We start from the raw sequence: 14404 nt of genomic DNA on the forward strand, positions 1-14404 counted from the left end.
CCTGCAGTGTGACCTTCAAATATGCTCACCGTCAAAACAAGAACCAATAGAAGTGCAGAACTTCAAACATAAAGTTAAAAATGAATTCTACAGACTATGTTTGCTGTTAGGTACCATTTCAGAATGTGAGTCAATGTGGCAGATGGATGATGTTAAATCTTCCAAATTAAGTCTTAATGTATGCCTGTTTTTGACACGTCTTGATTGTCGTTCAGTCTGACATTATGATAACTGAGATCTTAGTAGACATTCACATAGAAAGTGATTTTTTTATTCCAATGCTATAGCTTTCTGTTGTTTTTCTATGTTAACACATACTTGATAGTTCATCTTTTGAAGCAACTCACACAAGACTGCCATTTAAAATTTAAGATGAGCGTCAAGTTAAAAGAATTGTAACTTTTACACACAGCACTACCCATTAATGTCAGTTCCAAAGCAGTGGACCAATCAGAAGAACTCGGAAGTGGGACAAGCATTGCAAGCTACTGTTTACAGTATAAAGTTACCATGACAACTTCTATTTTTAATTTGACATTTATCATAGGAGACATGATGCTTTAAAAAAAAAACTTACCTAAATGCTGTGTCTTGCATTTTAGATGCATTCTGTGTGAATAGTCCAATATAAGCTCATTGTCAAAACGTAGCCCAATATACATTTCTGGAGATCATGAATTATGTAGCCAGAAGTACGTATGGCTGCATTAATCTTTTAAACGAACGCTATGGGGTGATATGACGCCATGTGGACAGCTTTTCCGCTGTTACCAGTTTGTCCAGGTTGTGGCTCGTCGCGTACATTGAAGGATTTGAGACGTTGAGCGGAGTTGACCGTGATGACAGAGTTTGAGTCCAGCAAAGAACGGTTTGAGAAAGCAGGTAAGACAAAAACAGAAACCAAAAAATAAAACAAACAAGTAATAACAGGGTAAGAATGTGGTCAAATCTGAAAACGCGGTTAAAATCAGGCTGTCACAAGGGTTTTTCTTTTTCTGTATTGTTTTTCAAAACACTGTCGATTGCGTTTACAGAAGTGGGTTTGTGCTTGTCAATTGATGCTTTTTAAAACACTATCAGTTGGGTTTAGGGAAGGGTGGGGGTATTTGTTGATCGTTCTGTCACTCAGTCAGTCAGTCAGACAGTCGACAGTGGCCTCTGGTGGATTTAAGCAAGAACAGCAAGTGCGAATGGCACTCGGGAGAGAAATTTGAGATCTGAAAAAGCGTACACAGCGGCCTCTGGTGGATTCGCGAAAACAAAAACTGCAAAAAACGTAGCTCCTGGGACTTATTTGGTACTCTCCTGAAGTATATTTGGGGTACTTAATCAGAAAGAGCCTGGGATGGAATGTCCCGTTTGGAATGTAGACGTTTGTACAGTCTAATAAGCTACATTCGTAAAGGAGTATTACAATCTAGCCTAGATTGTGCTTGTGGTTTAACTGGTCAACAAGCACTCAAAGATAGAATTTATTTTTACAATAGTTTTTTTTTTTTGGTAAAAACTGAGCTCCTGATAGCACTTTTAGCAACTTATTTTAATTTTGTTTTAAAGATAATCTACGCACAACAACATTATCAGTCACTTAAAATATTTATTTTTTTTACTGTACTTTGTGGATCCATCCATAAAATGTTGCTACAAGTTTTTTACTTTATAGCTCTGGCAACCAGCAGCAATTAGTTTGTTTTTATATTAAAATGAGTTTCTGTCATCGAATTAAATTTGTCAAGCAGTGCCTGTGTATACCAATCATACAGAGATTGTATCCTACTGTATATATAAAACATAGTTTCTTGTTTGATTTGGCCTGTTTCAGCTCTCTCTCTCTTTCTCTAAGGTATCATGTGAGCACTTTCAGACAAACAGAATGAGGTCACAGAACACACTTACAGCAAGCCCGCATTGCTGGGATATATGAACAGAGAGTCCCCAAACATCTATCATAAATACAGAGATGTGACATCAGGCAGCTGCAGCCTCTGAATGGATGGCGCTGTACGTCTCTTCTGGGCCAGAGCTCAAATCAGATCAAAGACACAGAATACACTCGAGCTTACACATTTACCACACACACACACAAAAAAAAACACATGGCCAAAAATGAAGAGCAGCATGAATAATTTACAGGGTTTTTGTCAGCAATTGTACATTTTATTAAAACAATGGTTTGAAAAAATATGAATACATAAACAAATAAATAAAAATGTGGTCATTGTTTACTAACTTCTCAACTTCTATTCCAAACATGCTTGCTGTGCCAGTGAGTGGCACTAAAAGCATGTTCAGTTTTCTCCAAAAGATTACAGTGAATCTGATTATATTTTATTACACAGGGCTGTATGAATTGTCAGATGAGGGATGCTAACAAACTGTCTTACAAATAATCGTAAAATGCTTTGAGGTCACAGTATTGTGGAAATAAATGCACGAAAATGCCCAGTAATTATTATTTGTGTCAAAAGTAATCAAATATTTCCATTTCTAGCTGCTTTTGCTGTTCATTCTACACATAAATATGTTTTTGTCGATTTAGAGAAAAAGATGTAGCTTGAGTCATGTTTTTGCAATGAGATTTTGTCCATATTTCCTTGAGTAAAAGTGGGCTTCAAATGGATCTTCACAGCAACAACTTCTTATGTAACTTCTGCTAAATTTTGTTCTATTAATGTTTTTGGTTATGGTGTGGGTTTGTGATGCTTTTTACACCACCTCTTCTGGATTTATATAATACTTGATGCCTTCACCATCAATAGTCATAACTGGTCCACTCAATTGAATCTAGCATTTACCAATTTCCTTTCTAGTGTACTTAATCTTAGACCTATTTTTTTTTATTATATAGGTGTTTTCAGACCAGATTATTTGCTTTTCATTGCTGAAAAATGACTTAAATTGTTCTAATTTCTTCTCGGTTCAGTTCATTTAAAGGCATAGTTCACCCAAAAATAAAAATGTTCTTCCAATTTTCTCTCTCTCTCTCATATGGTTCCATTTTCAGTTTCATTCTTCTGTTGAAAACAAATGAAGATATTCTGAAGAATGTTGGGATCCATTGACATCCATAGTAAGAAAAACAAATACTATGGAAGTGAACGGTAACCAGTTCCCAACATTTTTTCAAAACAGTTTTGGAACAAGTGAATGGTGACAGAATTTGTACTTGTAGAAATTTACAGAAATTGTATCTCTTTCAACAAGTCACAAAGTGAGCCAAAATATGTGGTTACATGAGTAAAGCTGGCCTCTCTTTGGTCAGACTACAACTTTTTACATGCTTTAAATAACACATAAAGATTTTATTAGGACAAGAATTAATACTTCATCTGTTTCACAGAGCCTTTTTACACCTGGTACTAACATGTTTTATTCACAAGTGGAGGACACCAAACACAAGTGTAAATGGGTTCTTAAAAGTTTAAGACCACTTCTAAAGGTAATTGAAAACACTTTAGATCAGACTGCTTTCATAGTTTAGACCAGTGTTTCCTAACCCTGTTACTGGAGGCACACCAACAGTGGTTGTCTCCCTTATCTGAACCCTTTGGAGTCTCTTCTGATGTTCTTATGAGCTTATTTGGGTGTGTTTAATTGGGAAGAGGTTGAAAAGGTATACTGTTGATGTGCCTTCAGGAACACAGTTGGGAAACACTGGCTTAGACGCACATTTAGTCAAACCAATACTCTTTATTTTAAGGTGACGTAGTTACAGTGTCATTATTTATTTAACTACTGAGGAATATTATTAATTACATGTACTTACTATATGGTGGGTTAATTTTAGGGTTAGTTACATGAAATTATGCATAATTTATTACTATAGTAAATGATGGAATGTGTAAGTACATATATCACATTACATTAAAGTGTTACCAAATCCGCCAGTGGTATCTGTACTTTATCAGTCTTCTACATTTACTTTTGCATTTACTCAAGCACTTGATTTGTGCTCTTCATCCATCACTGCATTCTACTGAACTAACACAGGATCATTATGGGATGCGTTGCGTTGTAATCTTTCAATACTATTCAAGCATCACATTGAATAAGAGGGAATTAAGAGGGAACAAACCAAGCAATCTTTGATGAAGAGGCGATTCGTTGTATGGGAGTTGGTTGCTCTAACAAGGAGGCTAAAGACTATGGCCTCTAGTGTCTGTCGCTAGAGCACCTTTAGAGGTAAAAGGAGTGAAGTTTACCTGCACAGCACTTCACTAGCTGGCTTCCGTTACAGTCACCACCCTCGACCTCACTCCCATCCCGGATGAGTCCCCATTTGTCACCAGCCAGTCATTTGAACCAGCTTTTCTTAGTATAGGAGTCAGTTGCTTTAACAAGGAGGCTAAAGACTATGGCCTCTAGTGTCTGTTGGTAGTGCACCTTTAGAGGTCAAAGGAGTGAGGTTTACCTGCACAGCACTTCATTAGCTGGCCTTCATTACACTCACCACCTAAACCTCACCCCCAACCCGGATGAGCCCCCACATGACACACACCGGTCCTACAGTACCCATCCTGTTTTGAGCTGGGATTGAACTGGTGATTCTTTGTATAGGAGTAGGTTGCTCTAACAAAGACTATGGCCTCTAGCGTCTGTCACAGAGCACATTTAGAGGTCAGAGGAGGAAGGTTTATCTGCACAGCACTTCACTAGCTGGCTTTTATTACAATTAGAATTATAAAAATATATATATCGGAGTTCCTTATATGTTAATGACCAAAGTTGTCTTAGTTTCCATGAATGTCTATCGTATTCTTTGTCTATTGAATCTAAGTCAACTCGTTGGTCACTGCCATTCTCCAAAACCATTTAATTTGACAAAAATGACATGCAAGGCGAGGAAATGAAGACAGAATTTAAATTTTTGATTGCAATATCCCTTAAATGAGCCAAACTAAAAAGTACCTGACCCTGATCCAGCACTCAGCATCACTCCACTCATTAGGGAACATATACGTCTGTGACTGCTGTGAATTAGAGGGCCACTTGACATCTTCAGATGTGGAGAGCAGCATGTCTCAATAATTAAGCCCTTCAGCGGGGTTCAAACACGTGTTTACAGCAGCAAAATGCAGCCACGTTTAATGCGTTAAAACCGATGAGAGAGTTTCTCATTTTCACTATCGCTGCTTCCAGATTCTACTCTCAGCAAAAGATAGAATCCTCCATCCGCCCACACACACTCCAAGAACCCACATATTCACACACGTGCACAACCACACACACACATGCACGCTGGCACAGGGCAGATGCAAACGCTCGCTATCCTCAAGACAAAGAGATGAAGGCAGTTACACACAAAGAGAGCGTTGCTGCAGAGATACATTCATCTGTGGGTGAACAGAAAGAAGATGTCCAGGTCAGATTTCACTTCAAAACCAAAAGCAAAAATTCACATCACATTGTGCAAGAAGAAAAAGAAGCATTTCTTGTTGAAAATTATGACAGCATGTGAAAACAAATTCAAACCGCTCCATTTATAAGTGAAATATGACTAGCAAGTTTTATGATTCAAGCCTCATGTGCTTAAAAACACATAGCATTGTTTCTTTTTAAATGTTATGTGCCAATATATTACATAAAAATAAAAATCTCCATTTATAAGTGAAATACGACATGCAAGTTTTATGAATTATGTCCTGTAAGCTTAAAAAGGCAAAGCATTTTTCCTTTTTTAATTGTTATGCATCAAAATATTACATAAAATAGATTAATACACAAGAGAAAAAGGTAGCATTGTACATTAAAGCATCTTTAACACTTAGTGTGCACTTGTTGTGTACTTTTTGTGCATGTTTTAACAATGCAAGCATCATATCTGAATGTTGTTACATTTGTAAATTATTTCTGCAAATATTGTACATCTGTACATCCTCTACACCCATTCTGAAGCCCAAAGCATGCTTGATTTTTTTATGCATACGTTAGCCTTTCAAAGGATACTCCATCTGATAGCGTGCACAAACACAGGTACTCCACACATGCACACTATAAGTGTTTACTGTGCCTTTCCTTTCTCAAAGACAGTACAATGTGCAAGCTGTGCATATACAGTACAGTTACAAAAATTAGGTTGTGCAAATAATGTATGTGCATATTATTCTGGTGATAAAATATACATAACGCTCACAATATAGCATCCTTGTAAAAAAAACTAAATATACTTTTGGCCCAGCCCATTTTTCATGCATATGCACAATATGCAATGCTTTTAACCATTGTGCACTTCCTAATTTGTTCAACGGTCAAAAAAGGAACAGAGGAAATATAACAAGATCAATAACAAACTACTGAAGACAGCAAAAGCTATGCACATCTGCATTGATGAGCACATTAGTGGAGTAATTGTCACCACATCTCTATTAGTGACATATTTTAGAAAAAATAAAACAAAAAAGACTTTCTCCAGTATATAAAATATTATAGCAAATACTATGAAAAGTTCCTTGCACTGTTAAACATCATTTGGGAAATATTTGAAAAAAAAAAAAGATAAAAATCACAGGATGGCTAATATTTTTGACTTAAACTGTACATACTGTATGTTTACAGCCTGTTTTTTATGCATTTGCACAATTTGCATATGTATTTAACAATTTTGCACTTCCTAATTTGTCCACTAGGTGTTTAAACTTTTGTTCTATGGTCAAAAAAGGAATGGAGGAAATGTAACAAGAACAACAACAAACTACTGAAGACAGCAAAAACAATGCACATCTGTATTGATGAACCCTTTTGTGGAGTAATTATCAACACATCTCTATCATAAACAAGTACAAAGACATTTCTGTCGCTCATAACTTTTATAGAGAAAACGCTCACACTTAAAAAGGATGAATCTTTCTAGAGAGCATATGTCAAGCAACAATGTTTGCCACATGCTATTAAATGGAAAATATTGTGAAATGCTGTGTGTTTGTGTGTACAGTAATTGGTACAACATAAACATTGTGTCTGCTTGCTTCAGTAACAGTCATCAATGAAAAAAATAAAATGTGACGATACTAGCATTTCCAACTCTAGACAATCGGGAAAAAAATTGCTTGAGGGGCTAATAATATTGACCTTAAACGTTTTTTAAAAAATTTAAACCGCTTTTATTTTAGCAAAAACAAAACAAATAAGACCTTTTCCAGTATATAAAATATTATAGCAAATACTATAAAAAGTTCCTTGCTCTGTTAAACGTCATTTGGGAAATATATGAAAAAATAATAATAATAATTCGCAGGAGGGCTAATATTTTTTACTTCAACTGTACATACTGTATGTTTACAGCCCGTTTTTTATGCATTTGCACAATTTGCATATGCATTTAACAACTCTGCACTTCCTAATTTGTCCACTAGGTGTTTAAACTATAGTTCTATGTTCAAAAAAGGAATGGAGGAAATCTAACAAGAACAACAACAAACTACTGAAGACAGCAAAAAAAATGCACATCTGCATTGATGAGCACTTTTGTGGAGTAATTATCAACACATCTCTATAATAAACAAGTACAAAGACATTTCTGTCGCTCATAACTTTTATAGAGAAAACGCTCACACTTGAAAAGGATGAATCTTTCTAGAGAGCATATGTCAAGCAACGATGTTTGCCACGTGCTATTAAATGGAAAATATTGTGAAATGCTGCGTGTTTGACTGTGTTTACAGTAATTGGTACAACATAAACATTATGTCTGCTTGCTTCAGTAACAGTCATCAATGACAAAAATAAAATGTGACGATACTAGCATTTCCAACTCTAGACAATCGGGAAAAAAAATTCCTTGAGGGGGCTAATAATATTGACCTTAAACGTTTAAAAAAAATGAAACTGCTTTTATTTTAGCAAAAATAAAACAAATAAGACTTTCTCCAGTATATAAAATATTATAGCAAATACTATGAAAAGTTCCTTGCTCTGTTAAACATCATTTGGGAAATATTTGAAAAAAAAAAGATAAAATTCGCAGGAGGGCTAATATTTTTGACTTCAACTGTACATACTGTATGTTTACAGCCCTTTTTTATGCATTTGCACAATTTGCATATGTATTTAACAATTTTGCACTTCCTAATTTGTCCACTAGGTGTTTAAACTATTGTTCTATGGTCAAAAAAGGAATGGAGGAAATGTAACAAGAACAACAACAAACTACTGAAGACAGCAAAAACAATGCACATCTGCATTGATGAGCACTTTTTTGGAGTAATTATCAACACATCTCTATCATAAACAAGTACAAAGACATTTCTGTCGCTCATAACTTTTATAGAGAAAACGCTCACACTTAAAAAGGATGAATCTTTCTAGAGAGCATATGTCAAGCAACAATGTTTGCCACATGCTATTAAATGGAAAATATTGTGAAATGCTGCGTGTTTGACTGTGTGTACAGTAATTGGTACAACATAAACATTATGTGTGCTTGCTTCAGTAACAGTCATCAATGAAAAAAATAAAATGTGACAATACTAGCATTTCCAACTCTAGACAATCGGGAAAAAAAATTGCTTAAGGGGGCTAATAATATTGACCTTAAACGTTTAAAAAAAATGAAACTGCTTTTATTTTAGCAAAAACAAAACAAATAAGACTTTCTCCAGTATATAAAATATTATAGCAAATACTATGAAAAGTTCCTTGCTCTGTTAAACATTATTTGGGAAATATTTGAAATAAAAAAAGATAAAATTCCCAGGAGGGCTAAAATTTTTGACTTCAACTGTACATACTGTATGTGCACAGCCCGTTTTTTTATGCATTTGCACAATTTGCATATGTATTTAACAATTTTGCACTTCCTAATTTGTCCACAAGGTGTTTCAAGTATTGTTCTATGGTCAAAAAAGGAATGGCAAAAACGGAAACTACCAGCAGACGTACTTCTGGGTACGTATTCCCCTGTCTTCAGAAATGTAGACTTGGGTACATATCCGCAGTGAGCCTGGGTTTGTAATTTTGCAACATTTCTCAAATATTTGCAGATGACATAGATTATTACATCATCAGACATATTTGCAGGGGCGAATCCCTCCACGGTGAGCGACAATTACAATGATAATGGCACTGGTACTAAGAACGGGAAAATTTTGGTTGAACAACCTATTATTAATTTTTGGATGGTCTTACACATCAGCAGCCTTAAGGGGGACCCAAAAACAAAACAGTTAAAAAAAAAAGCCCACTCTCTATATGCCAAACATCCAGGGTGCAAACTACAGGGGCGCTAGGGGGAGCTCAGCTCCCCTAAAAAAGGCATGGGCTTGCCTGAAAATATGATTAGTGAATTTTGGGGGGTCTCAAAAAATATTCACAATGTGTTTTTTTGACATGTGGTTTCAGTATTAGATTATTATGTGTAAAAGTGCAAAAATATCATTCACCCATTCATGACAGTGATTTACACCTCAATTAAAAAAAAGAGATAACTACACATGCTATTCTTGTCATGAGCATCAAGGTGTGGGGGCGTGGAGGAGCAAAGTCCAGTCATGTCAAAGACTGAACAGCCAGATGCTTTCATATGGACGCTGAGAAACTGCTTATTCATTTTCTGAAACAAATGATGTGGCGTTGTGTTTTGTTTTATTTGCTTCATACAGTAGGCCAATACAATGTTCTTTTTTTAAACACCATGACATTGCTGTAAACAAGTTGGACAATTAAGCTGAAAACAGATAAACTTGACAAAATGAAACCCCTTTCAATGGTGTTTCTTTCATCTTCGAATTTGCGATTATTTATTACCGGAGTGATCCTGTGTGCTTTATAACCTACATAATTTTGGCAAGGAACTCTCAAGATCAAAGTGACCCCCCCAACCCCGTTAGAAAAAAGTGGGCTTCTCCAAAGGCCACGGTATAGTTCGAACACTGCAAACATCTATACGGTATCTCTACATCTATATATAACTCTTTATCACAAAATGCACATAGCATAAGACAAATGGCTAAAATAACATCATATTGTTTCACGAAAACCCACAGAAAAGAGAAGCACCCATCTTTGCCCAGATGAAAGCTCAGGTGACTCAGGAGCCTCAGGTGTGTCTCTGCACACTGCTGTCATCTCCACGTTAAGGAAGAAAAGACGGGGAGATTATATCACCTTCTGCTCTCATTTGAACAGATGAGGAACGAGTATGTCTCTCTGTGTGTATGTGTATGTGTGTGTGTGTGTGTGTGTGTGTGTGTGTGTGTGTGTGTGCAGCATGTGTAAAAATATTCAAAAGTGAAGAAAGCCCCTCTGATGTCTAATGCTGTGTTATCTCACCATCTGTTTTTCTGTGATGTTGGGTGAGACAAGACATTAATTCACCCTCCCCCTGATAATGAATCATTTGATACCGTTGGGAAATCTGTGTTTTTTTTCCCTGGCTAGCTGAATCGAGACTCTTGCACTGACCTGATCCAGCTTTCATTCATTACACTGCATCACACTGTAGATATCTGACCTTGCTAATGTCACTTATGTTTGGTCTGACCTAAATAATAATGGCATGATGTCTCAACCTTGACATTCCAACTATAGAGACAGAGCAGGTGCAAAATGTAGCTTTTCTGGCGACACTTTCATTCAAAAGTGGTCAGATGAGATCAGAAAAGCAGGAAGAGAATTATGATCACACTTTATGGTATACAAATCTTACTATTAACAAATCATTATTTACACAGACCACAATCCACTAACTTTCCTGTCCAACATGTCCTCCTCAAACCAGCGTTTGTTACGTTGGGCCTTGAAGTTACAAGATTTTAACCTCCAAATCCAGCATATCAAGGGGGCAGACAATGTTGTAGCAGATGCATTATCAAGATCTGTGGATGACACTGCTTAAGCGGTGGAAAGGTGGGACAGTAAATTTATTGAACTCTGGACTGTGTTCTTTATGGTGGGGGTGTTACAGCCAAAACATAATTTTGTGTGTAGACCTTGCATAGTGTGTTATGCTCCACCCTGCTCTCTCTCTCTCTCTCTCTTTCTCTCTCTCTCTCTCTCTCGGAGTGGTCTGGCTATAAATACTGGCTTCTGAAGCTAGTGAGCTGAGGAACACTTCTCCCCAGCTCTTAAGTGCAACAGTTGGTTTTTGTAATATTGTTCACTTATAGTTGTGTTGTGATATTGTTCACAAGTGTTTGCAGTTGTTGGATTTTGCAGTAGTTGGATTAATATTTAATGCCAAATTAACTTTATTGTGCCTTCATTTCTATTTATTATTTTGTGTACTTCCAAGTGTGCCTAAAGGGTGAGTGCCTTAACTTTTTAAAAATCTTTTCGCCTGTTTATGTTTGAGAGTGGACGCTCAGGGAAGTTTGTGTTGTTGATTTTCATCTTATGATTTTGCATTGTGTAAGCTAGTCCTCTAAACTTTAGTTAGCTACTTTCTGTTTGTTGTTTTAGGCTATACTCAGCCATTTTGACCTCTAGTTTCTGTTAAAATTCCTATATTTGTATTAAATAAATTCTTCTCATTATTTTTTCTAAACTTTATGTTGACTCTTCACTCTGGGGCTGAGGATTGAAGTGTGTTCTCCATGTTTATCCTTTTATAATTAGCTCTAATTCAATATTATTTACCAAATTTTGGTCTTCTTTGTTACACCTTTTAAGCAGAGAACTCCTAGACTTTAACAGGGTCGTATTATCATTAACTAAGCATTTTAGCTCAGTAAACTACTAATAGTTTACTATTAATAGCAACATAGGCTCATTCTGAAAACGTAGCCCTATATACATTTCTGGAGATCGCGAATTGTACGTATGGATGCATTTCATCCTTAAAACGAACGATACAGGGCCGTATGATGCTGTTCTTCTTCGCGCTTACCAGCTGACCGCTTACCTCCGTGTGGGTGGCTTTTCTGCTGTAACCAGTTTGTCCAGTAGCTTACCACGTACGTTGGAGGATTTGAGACACAGGAGTAGACTGTGATGACAGGACTCGAGTCTGGTAAAGCATGGTTCCAGAAAGTAGGTAAAACAAAAGCAAAAGCCAAAAAATAAAATAAATAATTAAATAACGGTGAGAATGTGGTAAAATCCGAAAACGTGGTAAAAATCAGGTGGCCTTGAGGGCTTTACTTTTTCTGAATTGCTTTTCAAAACACTGTCGGTTGGGTTTAGGGAAATGGTTGGGTGCTGATAAATCCTTAATTTTGAAAACACTATTGGTTGGGTTTAATGAAGGAGGAGGGTGGGTCAGTCAATTGGTTAGTCAGTCTGTCAACAGCAGCCTCTGGTGGATTTACGTGAGAACAGCTGATGTGAATGGCACTCACAAGAGATATTTGAGATCTCCAAAAGTGTACACAGTAGCCTCTGGTGAATTTCGCCAAAAAAAAAAGAAAAAAAAAAAAAAAAGAAAAATACATGGCTTCAGGGATGTATTTGGCGCTCTCCAGAAATGTATATAGGGGTACGTAATCAGAATGAGCCTGGGATGGAAATCATAGTCACTTTCTTTTATGGTAAAAACATCGATATTAACTAAGAGTTTTAGATCAACAAACTACTTATAGTTTACTATTTATAGTCCGTATATATTTAGGATAGGTATTGGGTAGGGTTAGGGATGTAGAATAAGATCATAGTTTATTAAGTATTAATAAACATCCAATTTCTTATTAATAGGTATGTAATAAGCCAATAGGTTGTAGTGGGTAATTTGGTACCTAAACTAAAGTGTTAATAACATTTATTTTAGTCAGCAAGATCGTATTAAATTAATCAAAATTTACAGTACAGAAGTACATGTAACTGCTGCTCTTTTAACACTCGTTAAAAGCATTTTTTAAGAGACAAATTATCATACAGTATTTTTATAAACATGCCATTTATAACGTTTTCAAATTCATAATGTTACTGAATAATAGATAAGCATATTAAAACTATTTCAAGGATCATGTGACAATGAAGAAAATGCTGAAAATACAGTTTTGCCACTATAGAGAATATATTACATTTATAAACATAGTAAAATAGTAAACAATTATTTTGAATGATTATGTTACATCAAACATTCTTACTTGATTTACAAAACAAATAAATAAATGTAGCCTTGGTTAGCAAAAAAGGGAAACTGAATAAATTAAGTAACCTTAAAGTGCTGCCAGAGTTTTATTGTTTTTGGCAGAAATTTAGTTGTTGAAAAGTTCAGTTTTTTTCCCAACTTTTAAGCATAGAGTTGCATCATAAGTCACTTTTTTTTAATATGTAGCTTTCTTTGGTCAACTTGGCAAATTTGTCTAACCAATCCACATGTGGAAATACTCAATCGCATTAATTCTACTGGATTTCACCTTCAGAAATAGCTGAAAAAAATCAATAGTATCTGGATCTGACTGAGACTGCATATCTCAGAGATGCAATGTCAGTGATGTCACTGTGAGGAGCATGGTTAGGGGTGGGAATTAAAAAGCATTGCATGCAGCTCAGATTGCAACTGCACCGAGTCTGCATCCAGACCCCTCTCGAAAATTTTTTTATTTAGTGACAATTGAAGGTTTGCTGAACTATTGGCCATGTTATTTACACACACTCACACATGCAGGTTTGTTTTTGTGAATTATGAAATGTTTTTAGGTTTCTATTCTATTTATACTGTACAAACTGTATTTTCTATTGCCTTACACCAACCCTATTCCTAACCCTACACCAAATAGGAAACTGTGTGTAGTTTTACCTCCAGAAATCTCTTTCTTTATGATTTATAGATTTAGAGAAATAGAGAAATATGGACGTCAGCAATGTCCTCATAATTCACCATCTTAATGTAATACCTGTGCAATCCCCAAGTCATTATCCATATCTGTGTCCTTATATTGTATGTCACAAACACACGCACACACAAACATAACTAATTTTAGAGTAACACTTCTGGTCTTTTACTAACATAACTAACACAATCACTGGTTCGAATCTCGGCTGGGCCAATTGGCATATTTGTGTGTGGAGTTTGCACGTTCTCCCTGTGTTGGCGTGGGTTTCCTCCGGGTGCTCCAATTTCCCCCAAAGTCCAATGACATGCGCTGTAAGTGAATTGACTAATTTGGCCATAGTGTATGTGTGTGAATGAGTGTGTATGGGTGTTTAGGTTAGGGTGGAATAGTTGGCGGTTCATTCCGCTGTGGTGACCTCTGAAATAGAGACTAAGCCAAAGGAAAATTAATGAATGAATGAACTTCAAGTTGAATTTGTTAACCTGCCTGTGCACGATGTCCAACCAACCCCAATCCAATGTGGATAACATAACATATCTCATTTATACCTAATATAGATCCTAATCAGATTAAAAAGCAAGAATGATGCTAATGTCTAATGCCTAATGTCATCGCATTTTGTTTTATTTTACTAGAAACTGAAATTCCTTTAAAAGCAATTCTCCTCATTGTCAATATATTTGCCAGACAAA

At 36.0% G+C, this 14404-nt stretch overlaps 1 protein-coding gene across 2 annotated transcripts in view; it reads right to left on the reverse strand.

The window, feature by feature from the left end:
• The window catches only part of plppr2b (phospholipid phosphatase related 2b), a 100879-nt gene that overhangs the window by 30734 nt on the left and 55741 nt on the right, over nucleotides 1-14404 (reverse strand). The gene's annotated exons all lie outside the window — the stretch shown is intronic.

Source organism: Danio aesculapii, chromosome 6 (assembly GCF_903798145.1).
Source record: "Danio aesculapii chromosome 6, fDanAes4.1, whole genome shotgun sequence".
NCBI lineage: Eukaryota > Metazoa > Chordata > Actinopteri > Cypriniformes > Danionidae > Danio > Danio aesculapii.